This window comes from Xiphophorus hellerii, chromosome 16 (assembly GCF_003331165.1).
Source record: "Xiphophorus hellerii strain 12219 chromosome 16, Xiphophorus_hellerii-4.1, whole genome shotgun sequence".
NCBI classification, from domain to species: Eukaryota; Metazoa; Chordata; class Actinopteri; order Cyprinodontiformes; family Poeciliidae; genus Xiphophorus; species Xiphophorus hellerii.
Window position 1 is genome coordinate 3769970 of NC_045687.1, and position 15328 is coordinate 3785297.

Here is a 15328-nt window from a genome sequence, read left to right on the forward strand (position 1 = left end):
ATCTCCATTTACATTTTGACAGATTAAAATCCCGTATCTCAACTGGCGTCACCAAATTGGTTATTTTAAGGGTCACACATCCGCAATTGCAATTTAAGATATCACAAACATAATTATGACTAATTGAAAGTAAATCTTTTGATATCTGAATCAAGAATTTTCTTTTGAACCTAAAAAAAAGGAAAGTTTTGTTTTGCTTCTGGTCTACTGGGATGTTTGCACTGAAAACTAAAAGGTATTTAGTCAAGATATTTCAAATTAATCTGGAATAATCCTGTTTATTCTCTTCCAACAAACACAATATACCTAAAAAGGGTTTTGAAAAGCTAAAAGTGCTCCTGTCCACCCCGTCACCAATGCACCAAGCTGAAATGGTGCATTTCCCAAAACATTTTCCTATTTTTTCTATTGTTTTATTAAGATTTCAATATGCAACATAAATCTGTGATGTTTTGACTAGACAGAATATTAATTCAAGATATCTGAAATAGAAAAGCTGTCATTACAGATATCTGAAAATATTTAAAAAGGAATTTTAATTAGTCAAAATTACAACTCCAGAAACTTCTAATTTAGTTTTGTCTAGTTGTTATTTGATTTCAAGAAATCCACAAATTGATTTGAACTAGTCGAATATCTAAAAATACATTTGAGATATCTTGAATTAATTTGTCATTCAAGATATCTTTAATTAGAATATGGACTGGCCAGAACAAAACATCTTAAATTTAAGTTGTAACCAGTCATAATATAATTCTTGGTATCTGAAATATATGTTTCAAATAGTCAAAAATTCATTGCAGATATCTGAAGATTCCATATAAATTAATGGTAAATCTATTGTCATTTATATTAGTCAGAATGTAAATAGAGATATCTCAAACAGAAATTTTGTCTTGTGAAAATATAATTACAGTTATCTTAATGACTAATTTGTCAAGTTTTAAACGAGTTTCAGATATCTGGAATGGAGGTAGGGCGAGACAGATTTTATGTAGAAACGGCCTGCCATACAGCAGTATCAGTATGACTCTACTGTTGCGCCTGCAGCAAGCGGAGCCAGTCAGCGAGGCAGACCGAACCGAGGAAAGGCCCCAGCCTGACTCTGCAATGCTGTAGTGAGCTCTTATGCCATCACTGACCCGAAACAAACTCCCTCAAGACTCCGGGCCTTAACGCGGCCGAGCCGGCAGTAGCTGCGGCGCAGGGTGGTCAGGTCGGATTGCCTTCATTATCCAATCACATTTACTAACACACACAGAGAGGAGAAGAGCTCTTCCTCTGACTCGACTCGGCATCCGACAGCCAAGCTCAGCCGCTGTATGGGCAACTTATTTAAAGGGGATCAAAACTCACATTTTTTGACGTTTTTGCAATTCCATTTGGGATTCCGCTAAAAACAACCGAAGCACTTAAAGAAACAGCCAGCCAGACTTTTTTGCAAATAAATTATCGTTTTTTTTCAGTGTCTGGAATGCGATCAGTTTGAATGTAACATCACAAATCAGCAGGCACTGCCGTTACCTAGCAACCCCAGAGAAGCCAAGCCCGTTACCTAGCAACCCAAGCAGAATTCCAGGACATATGGTAATAATAATAATAATAATAATACATTTTGTAAGGGGGCACCTTTCAAAAAACCCAGTCACCTTACAAAACCCAACTAAGCAAAAAACAATTAATAAAGCTGATCAGCTGGTTCACAGCTGAATGCACTGTACAATGGCTGCTGGAAAAGACAAATGTTTTATTGTTGGTACGCCTGTCATAGTAGTAACTTTCCCTGCACGACAAATTGAAAATTATAATATTGTTTTGAGACATTTTTCAAGTGACCACATTAGTTTGCTCTCTGAAAGACCAATAAACTTTAATTTAGCAGAAAGCACCTCACTCTTGAACTGGAAAATATTTTAAATTTCCAATAAATAAAACAGAAATAAAAACCTCACACAACCAAATCCATAAATAAAATGGTTTATGAATTCTGTAAAAAAAAAAAAAACTTTCAAAAAACATTAATAATCAGAATGAAAGCTATCAAGCTCATTTTGATTTATCATGCAATTAATTGATTAATTAATTATTGCAACAGGCTTCGTTATTGACGTACCATTCAGAAACCACTGGCTGCGTTCTTGTTGGTTGTGCAGGAGGCTCCACTTCTACTTTTCAAAGTTGTACGGTTGAATAATTGCGCATCTGTTAGCAGCCATTTTCACGTGAGTGTAAATGTTGAGTTGGGGGGCCAGTGTGGCCAGCAGCAGCTTATTTGGATTTAAAGTGACAAAAAGCTCTAAAACAGCTCATTCTGAACTGACCAGACTAAAATCTCATTATCTCAGAATGATTTTGTGCAAAAATGAACATGTTCTGTATAGAGCTGCTCAAGGAAGAATAGTAGGTCACCTTTAAAAAAATCTCACACCAAGTGTGAAATCTTCCCCAGGACGTTTACAAACTCACGAGGAAGGAAGAGCATCCTCAGTTCATTTTTCAGTTTCATTTTTTCCTCTCCACGTTTGGTCATGATGAGAATATATTCCTCAGGGGAAATCTCACCATTTCTAATTATGTCAATTCAATGGATTATAGCATTCATTTTTATCCAATTAACCATTCCCATTCCTCCTACTATATTCAATAATTAATGCCCCGGACAGCCATCATGATCCCCAGAGGGCCAACACCCAGGCCTGGATGGGAGACTCAGTCAAACCAATCATGGGTGATAGTGCCCATCCAGCCATCACAGGGGAACAGCGGTTCTGCTGCAGCCGGGTCAGTGCACATGTGCTCCGCTGGCCCCTGGTTACTGATGATCAAATAGTGGCACATCATGCAAAAAAAAGATATAAATCACTGGCCAAGTTTGAGTTCTCAGTTTATGTTGCAATATGTGCAACATAAACTGAGGTTGTTTTTCCATTATCCACTCATTCACTAAACAGAAAGTTATTTATGTGGTGGAAGTTAATTGCAGGGTCTGTAATTAACTATGCAGTTTAATCGAAAACTACACTGACAAAATAAGTGATATTTTCATTTCAAAAACCACTTTTGCTGCTAAATTACTGATTAAATATATATATGATTTCAACAACAAATGTTTATTATTTTTATCTCCTTTTAGCATAACTGGAACACAACAATAGTCTTTTCAGCGATGCATCAGATCATTTTTTTGAAGCAAAAATTAATTCCCGGTAGGTCAAGAGAAGCAGTTTTGTCATCCGTCCCTGTTGTCTGCAGATGTTGCTTGTGCGTCAGATTTACGGGAGTACCAGAAACATGCAAATACAAAGGTTCTGGCTGGAACTGTTGCATGTATAAAGTAAGAAAACAACAATTAACCATGGAAAAAAAAATAATACTCTAATTTGGCACTAGGTGCGTGTTCATATTTTCAGGCTTTTCTCAGAACTCTCAGGCCTAAACTAACCAGGCTTGCTAGCATTAAAATGCTAATGTTAGCATCCACAGCTGATTTTGTGATTCCAACTTCATGATATTTTTAGGTTTATTTTTTACTGCCAGAGTTTGAAATTTATGCTTCCAGGCACAGATGAAACACAAAACATTGTTTTTGTGGACTTACTGGAAATGATGCAACCTGCCAATTATGGAGGGCTTAAATGATTAATCGAATTGTAATTAATAGATTATTAAAATGATCATCAACTAATTTATTAATCAATTAATCATTGACAGGACTATACAGACTCACCACAAAAACTGATTTGCTGAAAGAACAACATATTTAAAGCTGTAATAAGAAATAAATGTGCAAGAAAAAAACAAACATTTTGAATTTAAGGTAAAAATCAACAACAAGGCTTAAGTTTTTTAGTCAAAAAGAGCCTATTTTTTTATCTGATTAATTGATTAATCATCAGAATAAAAACCCAAAGACCATGACATAAATTAAGTCACTCTTTACAAACAACCTTTATATTTAGGCAAGTTATCTTTGATTTTAAAATTTGTTTGATGGTTAATCAAACATTGATGAATTGTCAGAATAATCCATAGAATAATCAGTTACCCAGATGTTACAAGTCTAAAAAACTTTCTTCAGGATAAGACATTTAATAACTTTAAAAACAGAGTTCATAACTTTTATGTATGGAAGTTGAAGCAGCTTGTGAAGATGAATACTATGCAACATAAAAAAGAATGATGGCGAAATTTGATCAGTGTAGCAGGTTGTTAGCCAAAGAGGCTACATCACGCGTTTGTTTATGCAACACATTAGTGGATTTACGAAGCCTTCCACCACCACTGTGAGCAGGAAACAGGATGTGGTGAAACGTTCCAGCAGAGCATCGGCCTCATTTGGGGGGACAGTCTGCAGTCGTTCCTACACTTTCCAGTCTCTTCTGGCTGATCAGTGACTCTCCCCTCACCCTTCAACCTGTGCGCATCAGCAAGTTGCGCCTCCATCAGTCACTGACACCCTCGCTCTATGAAGAGATCAGCAACCAGCTTGGCCTGATTAGAGCGGTTCAAGTGTCATCTATTATCTCGGTCCCTCTCCCCCTCACAGGAGTGGAAATAGTCTCTGTATGTGCAGAAGCCACAAGCAAATTTAGGATAACGGCTGTTTTCAATGTCTTTTAAATAGACTGAGACGATTAATCAGATTAATCGAGATTAATTGATTGTTGGAATAATCGTCAACTAAATTAGTAATTGATTAATCGTTAACTGAAGTATACAGACTCAAACAAGGCCAACTGCTGAAAGAACAACAGACTCAGAGCAGTAATTAAGTCAAAACTGTACAAAAAATATATAATTTTCATCACAGATTAAAAAAACTAAATATGCTCTACCCAGTGGCAAATTTAGTTTTACCTGGTTCAAATTCTGTAAAAACAACAACAATACTCTCCTGTTAAGCACCTTTTGCTATTGAATTATTGATCAGTTAATCCAATAAATAGTCAACAAATTATCAATACACTGTGTTGATGTTAAGTCAAGCAGAAAGGGCTGAGCTTTTCACAAAGAGTGCAGATCCAACAAATGATCAACCGTTCACTAAAGGAATGCTCTGTTGTTGCATTTTAGGCAATAAAATGTCAATTTTATTTTAAAAAGGAATTTAATTATTTGTTTGTTTGAATTTTAAAAACACATTTCTAGTATTTTACAAAATAAACAAGTGACAAATCTGTAAAATGTCATTTTTTAATCCAATTAATCATCAGAATAACTGATTAATCATCCCAACAATCAACCAATTAATCAATAACTAAAAAAAATCATTACCGTTTTTGCAGCCCTACTTTTAAAGCAGCAACAGATGCATCCTGCTGAACCTTTTGTCCTTTTACAGTCAGAGGTCACAAAGAGACGAGCTGCACTTTTCACCAGATTGGAGAAAGAGAGTTTTAATTTCAGAGATTCACCATCTCAGATGACCCCACTGACCCTTTTCACTCCGTTTGTTTGTTTTGGGAGGATTTGCACCGATCTCCGCTAGAAATAATCCTTAATAGCTCAAAACTCCTGCGGCGTAGGAGGCGCTTTATCTCAAAGTCACACCCTTCCTTTGCAGAACAGGTGTAATTTAGCATGTCCCTGTTAACCTGCCTGCTTGTTTTCATCGAGCTCATTGGTCAAGCAATGCGCCACAGAAATGAAAGCGCATTCTGGCCTAAACCCACAAATGACTGAAATGGCTCAGCTGGCGTTTAATTTGTGAGGATTCAGCACAACATGTAGGACCATGTGTTTTAAAGGCGACCTATTATGCTTCCTTTGACAAGTTAGGCAGGTGATATAAAACACGTTTGCAACATATTTTGCAGAAAATAATATTTAGATAATCAGATTTTAGTCTGCTCAGTTCAGAATGAGCTGTTTTAGGGCATCTTGTCACGTTACATCCAAAAAAGCTGCTACTGATCTCAGTAGCAGCTTTAAAAACGCAACGTTTACACTCACACATGAAAATGACTCCAAACAGATACGCAATTATACATCTGTACATCTTTGAAAAGAACAAGTGGAGCCTCCTGCACAACCAACAAGAATGCAGCATTTGGTTTCTGGATGGTAAGTCAACAACAAAACGCTTGTCTTTACCAGCAGCCATTGTAAAGCGCATATAGAGGTTAAACCAGCTGACCAAACGTGCTGGAGCTCAACTGTGGTTGTTAGGTAATGGGTGGGCTTTGCAGGGGGGTTGCTAGGTAACGGGAACTGCCTGCTGATTTGTGACGTTACATTCTGGAGATTCTGGAAAAGGCTCACTTTCCAGAGACCAAAAACATGAACTAACTGCCAATAATCTGCGCAGTGTTTGTAAAAGCAGCAGAGACCCAAAAGGAAGGACAAATTTACGCAAAACGTGAATATTGCATACGATCCCTTTAAAATAACAGCTGACAGATTAAATTTTCTGTTTTTCTTTGTTTCTCTGCTGCTCATTGTCCAAAGATTACAGATATATTTGCTTGAGGATGTTTTTTGTAAGGTTTGGAAATCTTACATTGTAAGACTTTTGCATGCCTTCATACTGGTCGCCAGAGAGGATTCTCTCTGGCAACAAGACCAAATTCTCGATAATCTGCCCTAAAACTGATATACTGAAGTTGAAAATCAACAAATCCTGGAGACATTTCAGCCTTGCTCTTCAGTGCAAACATGTCTTGATATGTGGAAACCGCGTCCCCGCTCCCTCGACTGGAGGACCTTGCCTTTAAATATGATATTATGTGACAAGCTTCCCATGAAACTGTGGCCTTGTAGTGACTGGTGTTGCTGCTGCTGCACGCTTCATAATCGTCAGATGACAAAGGTTCCCTTCGTCACAGCAGATAACATGCACAGTTTTACACTCAACATAAAAAATTACCATCGCCTTAAAGTTTTACCACTTAGGACCTAGTGAAGCCGTAAAGCACAGGACCATAAACGGTAGACATCATGGTCATTCTCTTGATGGTGGAGCTGGAATAGTGTTTAAGTTTACAGGTACCATAAAGAGCAGTGTGTGAATATGGCTTGCAAAATGTAAGCTCAAAGACGGTTATTATTGGCATTTGATCAAAAATGTGTTTTAGTCCGAGTGCATAACACTGAACTTTGTGTGTTTTTGTATTCTCACAATCATTAAATACCGTCTACAGGTGTGTACTCTCGTTAAGGCTGGAACGACTAGTCGTGATCAATCAATATCGAAATAATCATCAACTAATTTACGATTAATCGTTGGGATATTCAGACTCAGAACAAAAAGCCGGATTGCTGAAAGAACATAGTCGGAGCAGAAATCAAGTCAAAACTGCCATAAAAATGTGGATATTTAGCATTTATGGTAAAAAAATTTAAAAAAAGAAACACAGAAAAACCTTTGTCTGAAAAAAAAGCCCCTTTTCCCATCCAAATATTAACCGATTAATCTAAAACTAATCACCGCATCAGCCACCACTGGCTTGATAAGTCAAGCAGAAATAAATGCATCCTTTGCTACAAATTATGATTATACGAAATAAAATGTTTACTCTCTTATTTAAAAAGGATTTATTTTGTTCATTTGTATCTCTTAAAGCAAAAACACATAAAAAAATAAATTTTTATTACATGAAAAAGGCTTAAATAAAAAAAATCTGTAGAATGCGGCCATTTTTATCCGATTAATCGTTTAATTAATCGATAACTAAACTAATCATTTGTTGAAGCCTTAAATCTGAGCTAAGGATAAATTCAACGGTTCTGCCCAAACCTGACGGGTTTGTTAGAAAACAAACGGCATCATACGACCTAAACATATAGCAGACACGTCAGAAAGAAAGGATTGGGTTTATCGCAGGATTATGTTACAAAACAATATCTCAAACTTTTAACATTTCAAAGAAATTCAATCAATCCATCATCTGAACATGGAAAGAGGACGGCCCAACTTTAAAAGCACCAAATTACAAAATTCCTTGCAAATATTTCTAAATTAGCAGCACAAACTCTTTGATTATTGTTTTGAGGAAAATCACCAAAAAAATCACAAAATCATGGAGTGACTGATCAATGTGAAAACAATATTCAATAATATTTAACTTTAGGAAGAATTCATCAAATTGAAGAAATAGAAATTAAGAAACACTGCTACCTGGAGGTGGGCGTTAGCATCACTTACACCTGATGTTTTCAACCATTTTTGAGGAAAATTTGCAACAAACTTGCAAAAAAATATGGGGATCTGTTCATTTAGCGCAAACGTCTACAATGATGGAATTGCGAAACCTTTGAGGGACTTATCTATGTGAAAAGATGTTTATTATAATATTTTACTTTAAAAATAACTCAGCAAATTGAAGGCACATGAAGAAGGAAACATTACCACGTGCAGTGAGGAGTTGGCATCAGTTAAACTCAAATTTGCAATAAACTTGCAAAAAAATAGAGGGATCTGTTCATTTAGCGTAAATGTCTTCAATCCTGGCATCATGAAAAACTAAAGAGACAGATTCATGTAACATGGCAGCATACAGAAAAAAACTGCTTTGCTTTTTAAGCACACAACTGTTATTCTGAAGGCTCTAGAGTCTAGAGCCTTCAGTCTAGAGGGCCACATAAGAAGTTACAACGGGCCAAAATTGGCCCCCGGGCCTTGAGTTTGACACAGAGCTTCTTATTCAAAGCTTAACGCGTAAAAACCCGCAAGCTGCCTGCGCGTCTCTCGCCACCGCCAAATCAGGGGACATCGGCCACGATCCACTCGAGTGGAGGCAGAAGCAACAGCCTGACCCGACCGGGTTCAATAAGTAGATTTCAGTGGAAACCGCTTGCGCAACAGTGGATGCTGTCCATCTTATGACCCAAGGTTAACGCCATCTGCTTCAAAAACAACCAAACAGCGAGGAAAAGTTTGGATTACGGAGAGAAAATATGGATATATCCCGACATGTGGATGTGAGAGTCCGCACGGCGCGGGACTCGCCGCGTGGATATCAGATTACCGCTGCGCTCCGAGCATCAAACGCCACTTAACTGTCGGGACACAAGCGCGCACACGCAAAAAAATAAATAATAATAATTACTATCTTCATCACAGAAACGAGCGTGAGGGAAAGTCAAACAGACTTACCATTTTTGAAAAATCTCGTTATGCCTTCATAGAGTCCTAAAAACGCAACGTCGCTCCAAGCTTTCCTCAAATAACCGCGTATCCCACTGCAGAGCTGCCGCCGACGCTGATTCTCTCTCCCTTTCTCTCTCTCTTTTTCTCTCTCTCTCCTTTTCTCTCCCTCTCTCTCTCTCTCTCTCTCTCTCTTTTTCTCTCTCTCAGATTGATTCAGCGTTTCCAAGTGCTGCGCTGCCGCCGCTGGTATGATGGGAATTGTCTCAGAAATCTTCAGGTGGATGCAACCACGGACTCTTCCTGCAGCTGCTGCTGCAGTCTCATCATCATTTTAAATTAAAAACAACCCAAACATATGCAGACAGCATGCGTTTCATGCTATATAGTCGGAATGTTGCAACAAATCCAGGGCAACCTCTCCTGAAAGGAGCATTTGCTGCTTGGCAACACAGCTCCACCTGTGCAGAGCGCTGCTGCCACTGCAGACACAATCACTTTCATCCTCCCTGCAGGTGCATGTCAATAAATCACACAATATTATCAAAAAGTCCAATTGTATATTCTAAGCATATGTTTCTATTTATGTTGATGGTTTTAAAGCAAATTAAAAAACAAAGATTATGTTTGGGCAAATGTTACTTTTAATGCAGAAATATTCTGGCATGGTCATGCGAGAATGTTTTAATCATGGAAGATATTTGACTTATATAAAAAAAAAAAAACTAAAAATAATCCCAGAAATGTTCTGGCAAAATCTTAGACATTTCTGAGCTCCGAATGTCGAACATTTGCAAGAAAATATTTAGATTTATCTCAGAATTTTTCTAGAGAAAAATGTTAATTTCTGAGTTTCAAAAAAATATCAAAATGTTAAACTTTTTTATTTCAAAGAAATTTCTGAGATGAATCTCAACATCTGTCAGAATTGTTTCTAGCAAATTTTAAACTTTTCACACTAAGAAATATCCAAGTTTTTTTCTATTAAATTTCTAATATTGATCTCACAGTTACAGAAATTTTGGCAAAATCTTAATTTTAATGTATTTTATTCCATTCTTCTTCTTTTTATAATTGATTGTTCTTGATTTGGACTATGAGTCTGTAATAAAATCTACCTATCATGTCTTGTTGGAGCTAAACATTTAGTGGAAGGAAAAACTCTTTCAAAAGGAGATTGTTTCTCTCAGTTTGTTGTTTCCTTGTTAAATAAAGATTAAGTAAATAAAAAATGAGGATTGTGGAGCAAAGTTCACCCAAAGGTTTGGTGGAGGCAGCGCTTCAACAAAATACATTTAATCAGTGCATTTGTTGTTAAACTGAAAGTTGTCCCTTCAAAATAAAAGCCTAAAACCAGAAGTTAACCATGACTAAAACTAAAAGAAGGCAAAAAAAGATAAAGTAAGGCTGGAAACTAAATCAATACCAATATATATGGTGATAGACATGATCAATATCAATAGATAGAATATTATAATAAGCAAAGTTGGTGACATCAACTAGCGCTCTCAGATTTTGGTTACCTAGCAACTCATACTTTGGTTACCTAGCAACAACCTGCTGAGTAACTTGTGCAGCAGCAGCAGTTTAAAGTTTCCCCACCGTGCCTCATAGCTGCTTAAAAATAAAAAACAACAGCATGAAGTAAAAACTGGATAAAACAGGAAATTTCACGCAATGTTTTGTTAAAAAGATACAAGATTAACTCAATCTGACCAGGGAGTGGAAACTACACTGCAAAAACACAAAATCTTACCAAGTATCTTTGTCTAGTTTTCAGAGCAAATTACTTAATTAACACACTTGAAATAAGGCTAAACTAACTTAAAAGTAACTTTTTACAAGATATAGGAGCTTGAAGTCAATAATTTATTAACTTTGATTAAAAAAAAAAAGCACTAGTTCCACTGGAAGATTATTTCACTTATAAGATGGGAAAATGTTGTGGTATAAGTGAAATAATCCGCCAATGAAACTAGTGCTTGTATTATCAGTGTTAATAAATTATTGACCCAGGCATTAAGTGTAGCAAATTTTTTGCTTTATTTTTTTCTTTATTGAACATTAAACAGTGATAAAGTTTCCTAGAAAGAAACATTTTAGGGATTTTTTCATTAAAATTAACAAAAACACTTAACAATCCTTTCTATCTGCAAAGAATCTATATAATAGCTTCAATTCTGAATAAAATTACATTTTGAGATGCGCTGTGTAGCCGGACTCTGTGCTTTTCCGCTCCTGAAGGAGATGTGCGGCTGATGCCGAGTGAAAGCAGTTTATCAAAGACTCCCCAGGGACGGATTACAGAGGAAAACGTAAAGGTCAACTTAAAGGGAAAAGGTCAGCTGGAGACTGAGCCGTCAGTCACTTCAGCGGGGAATTAAAAGGGAGGCGGCTGATTGTTTGAAACTGATCACTGCAGACCATAAACGTCTCACAACAGCTACCGATTAGCAATCACAAGTTGGTCAGTTTTTCCTGCTTTAACACATCAACTGAGCACAAAATGTTCACGTTTTGACTAACATTCAGTTCTTCTGTTTACGTTTCACATCATCAAACAAACTTTGATATCTAACAAAGATAAACGAAGAAATGCAGCAAGCTATTTTCATTTGATTTTGTATTAAGAGAAAAAGGTAACCCGGCTGTATGTGGGAACGTAGCTGCCTCTGATTATTGGCAGCAACAACAAACAGAAATTATTTATAATAACTGGGAAGGTTCTCCATGTTTTCTCCACATTTGAATAATGATTCACACTGTAGAAATGTATTGGGCTCCAGACTGATATGTGTTAGATTTGTTGTTGAATTTCTTTAAATTAGAGCGTAGCGTTATGCTTTAAAAAAAAAAAAATTGTTAGCATACTTCTTGTTGTGACGCATTCTATTTATTTGAGATTGGCGCTAATAAGAAACTTGCTTTCTTAAACAGGTTAGGATAGGTCTACGGGCAAAATAAACCAAAAAAATTATTCCTAGTTAATTAAATTTTAGCCTGATCAGTTTAGAATGAGTTGTTTTAAGGGTTTCTGTCACTTTAAATCCAAATAAACTGCTGCTGGCCACACCCCTCAACTCAATGTTTACACTCGCACTTAAAAATAGATGCAAACAGAAGCGCAATTATACAACCGTACATCTCTGAAAAGCAGAAGTGGAGCCTCCTGCACAACCAACAAGAAGGCAGAAAGTGGTTTCTGGGTGGTAAGTCAACAACAAAACACTTGTCTTTTCCAGCAGCCATTGTACAGCACATACAGCAGTACAACAAGCTGGAGAACCAGCACATTGTTGGCAACAGGTGGAACTATGCTTGGGTTGCTAGGTAACATTGCAGTGCCTGAATGTGATTAATCGGGAAGTTTTTGAAATGTTCATTTTCCAGACACCAAAAACTGCTGGGTGTTGGTTTTTTTACATCGCTTGGGCTGCTTTTAGAAGCAACAGACTCAAATGGATGGACAAAAGATAGATCCTATTTAAGAATACCTAAAAAAAAAATGTTTATTCCCCTACAAGATGAAATAATTTCTTAAAAACCTCTCTCTGCGTGCTAATGAATCAGTTTGATGATTTATCACACTTGTGTGGCTGTATAAGGTGACAGATTGTGCTGTCAGTGGTCGTAATGTAATGCCTGATTGGTGCATGTGGCGAGTCTGGATGCAACAGGGTGGCCGACCCGTTTCTGCTCCAGCAGACATGGAGAGAGGATCAGCATCCGCAGCCTGTCCCGCTGCTGCTTCATCCCAGCAGCAGCGACTCTTGCTCTGAGCTCTTGCATTGCGTCGCTCCTTCCTCCTCCTCCTCCTCTTCCTCTCTCCCCGCCTCCCTCGCTCTATTAAATTTCCAGTCACACAACAGTGCAGTGGATATCCCTCCCTTTCGCTAACTCTCACACTCTCACCCCTTCCCCTCCAGTCCTTCTACATACCTCAGTAGTTTGTGGAGGTGTTCTCGTCCTCCTGTATCTCTCCGTATCTTGTTATTGATTGTTCTCTCCCTTCGTTGGGCTTTGAACCTCTCAATTCCCCCCTTCCTCCTCGGCTTGTTATTTAAAAAGAGCTTCCTCGCATTTTCTCCTCTTCCTCCCCATCCCGCCCCTGCTGGTCTGTCTGTGCTGCAGTGTCTACTCGGGCTGTGTGGTGTGGAGCGTAACCTCCCTTTTTACTCCCTAGCCGTGGCGTGTTTGTGCAGCGCCAGCTCCGTCAGCCTTAACTGACTGATTGAGTGGACACCGCAGACCGATAATGAATAAAGATGGGAGGATGAATGTGCCTCATATGAAGACAAAAAGCAGACCTTTGAAAGCTGCTGCCTTCTCCTGTCTTCGGTTTGCTGGTTAAGTCGACCTCTCTAGACTTCCACACCAGTTGCTGTACTGGGGCGCAACCAGTGGCGCAATAAGTTGGTATGCTCTATTGACCCTTTGCGACTACATCACTAAATAATTCGAGGCGCCATGATGGACGTCGGAAGTGAGGGTAGGGGGTGTTGATCAGAGCGACTGAAATTGTTTCCCAAAGTTGTTTTTGCCACTTTATTCATGGTTTCTTCTTGTTCCAGTCGAGCTAATTTGTTAATTTGTTGACCGCAGCATCCTATGACCATTTTAAAGTGAAACCAAATAGATAAATAAATAGATAAACCTATATTATCTACCACATCTCAGTTTTGTTTTGACAGGCTTTAGAGGAGGGTGATTGTTTTGACGTCAAACATGGCGAAGCGGCCGAGTTTCCAAGAGCTTCTTGTTGTTCGAATCGAGCTAATTTGTTGATCAAACATTAACACATCACCGATTGTGCCTGAATTCACACCACATGATATATATAATTGTGAACTCTGGTGCAATATCAAATGCATATGTGAACGCCAAGCGCACCAGGGGCCTCTCCAATACAGTAAGCGGGCTAAAACGCGGGGCATTCTGGGTAAGTACAACCAAAAGAACTGCATGTGTTTAGCGGTAGCAGGAGAAATGAGTCACGGTCTTTTGTTAAAGACAAAAGAAAAATCCTAGAGCTGCTAAAATTTGACGCCACTCCAATTTTGATTACATTTTGTGAAAAAGGAAGATGCACTTTGTGTCTCCTTCAGAGGTTTGTGCATCAGGAGAAAACTCCCAGCTCCCTAGAGGCATCTGTGGCAGTGCCAGGGATGCTTGTATGACCAAAGCAATAGCTGTGGTTTGTTCCCACCACATGCTGGACTCAACCCGGGATTCCTCTAATCCTGTTTGAGGTGTTCATGGACAGGATCTCAAGGCGTATTCATAGAAGATTTCTGATTTGCCTTGCCTTCTGTAGATTAAGTTGCTCTACTGTCACTAATATTGGCCACGAAACAAGGTGATATTTGGTCTCCCAGGTCAGCTCAGTATAGAGCCACTGCTTCTACACATCGAAAGGAGTCTGAACGTGGTTTGTGTTTATGTATCAGGTGCCACCTGTAAAATTACACAATCAAAAATAAACAGCAATAATTTGGGTTATTTAGCATAAAACTAAATATTTAGTTTGGGACAAAATATTTATTTTGAGACTAAATATTCAGTTTGTAAATTAAATATTTAGCTTGCTAATTTGGGGTTAAACATTTAGTTTGTAAGATAAATATTTAGTATGGACATAAATATTTAGTTTAACACCTAAATATTTTGTTTGGAGCTTAAAATTTAGTTTGATGCTAAATATTTAACTTGCTAAAATAATTTAGCTTGGAGCTAAATATTTAATTATCACGCTTTGGAGCAAAATATTCATTTCAACACTAAATATTCAGTTTGTAAATCAAATATTTAGCTTGCTAAACAAATTAGTTTGGGGTTAAACATTTAATTTGTAAACTAAATATTTAGCTTGGATATGAATTTATCATGGAAGCTAAACATTTAGTTTGGAGCCAAATATTTACGCTAGTTTGATGCTAATTATTTCGTTTTCAGTCTAAATATGTAGCTCTTAGCTACGTTTTTCTCTTGATGGGCTAAATGTCCCAAAATATTGCTGTTAATTGTTGATTGAAACTTTTCACGTTGATGTTAGATTTGTTTTACCTGCAGATGCTACAAATTAGCATTCACTAAAGGAATGCTGTGCTATTATTGTATGTTAGCCAATAAAATGCTTATTTTTTTATTTTAAGAAGGAATTGTACTTGCTTTCAATATCATTTACGATGAGCCAAATTTTTCTTAACAATTAATTGATAGAAAAACCGATTATCAAAACAACCG

At 37.5% G+C, this 15328-nt stretch overlaps 1 protein-coding gene across 1 annotated transcript in view; it reads right to left on the reverse strand.

Moving 5' to 3' along the window:
- Positions 1–9514, reverse strand: part of lrrc4ba (leucine rich repeat containing 4Ba) — a 45129-nt gene extending 35615 nt beyond the window's left edge. Inside the window, exon 1 of the mRNA XM_032588045.1 lies at positions 9095–9514. The gene's annotated coding sequence lies outside the window, so the exon portion shown is untranslated. The remainder of the gene's footprint in view (positions 1–9094) is intronic.
- Positions 9515–15328: the final 5814 nt, after the last annotated feature.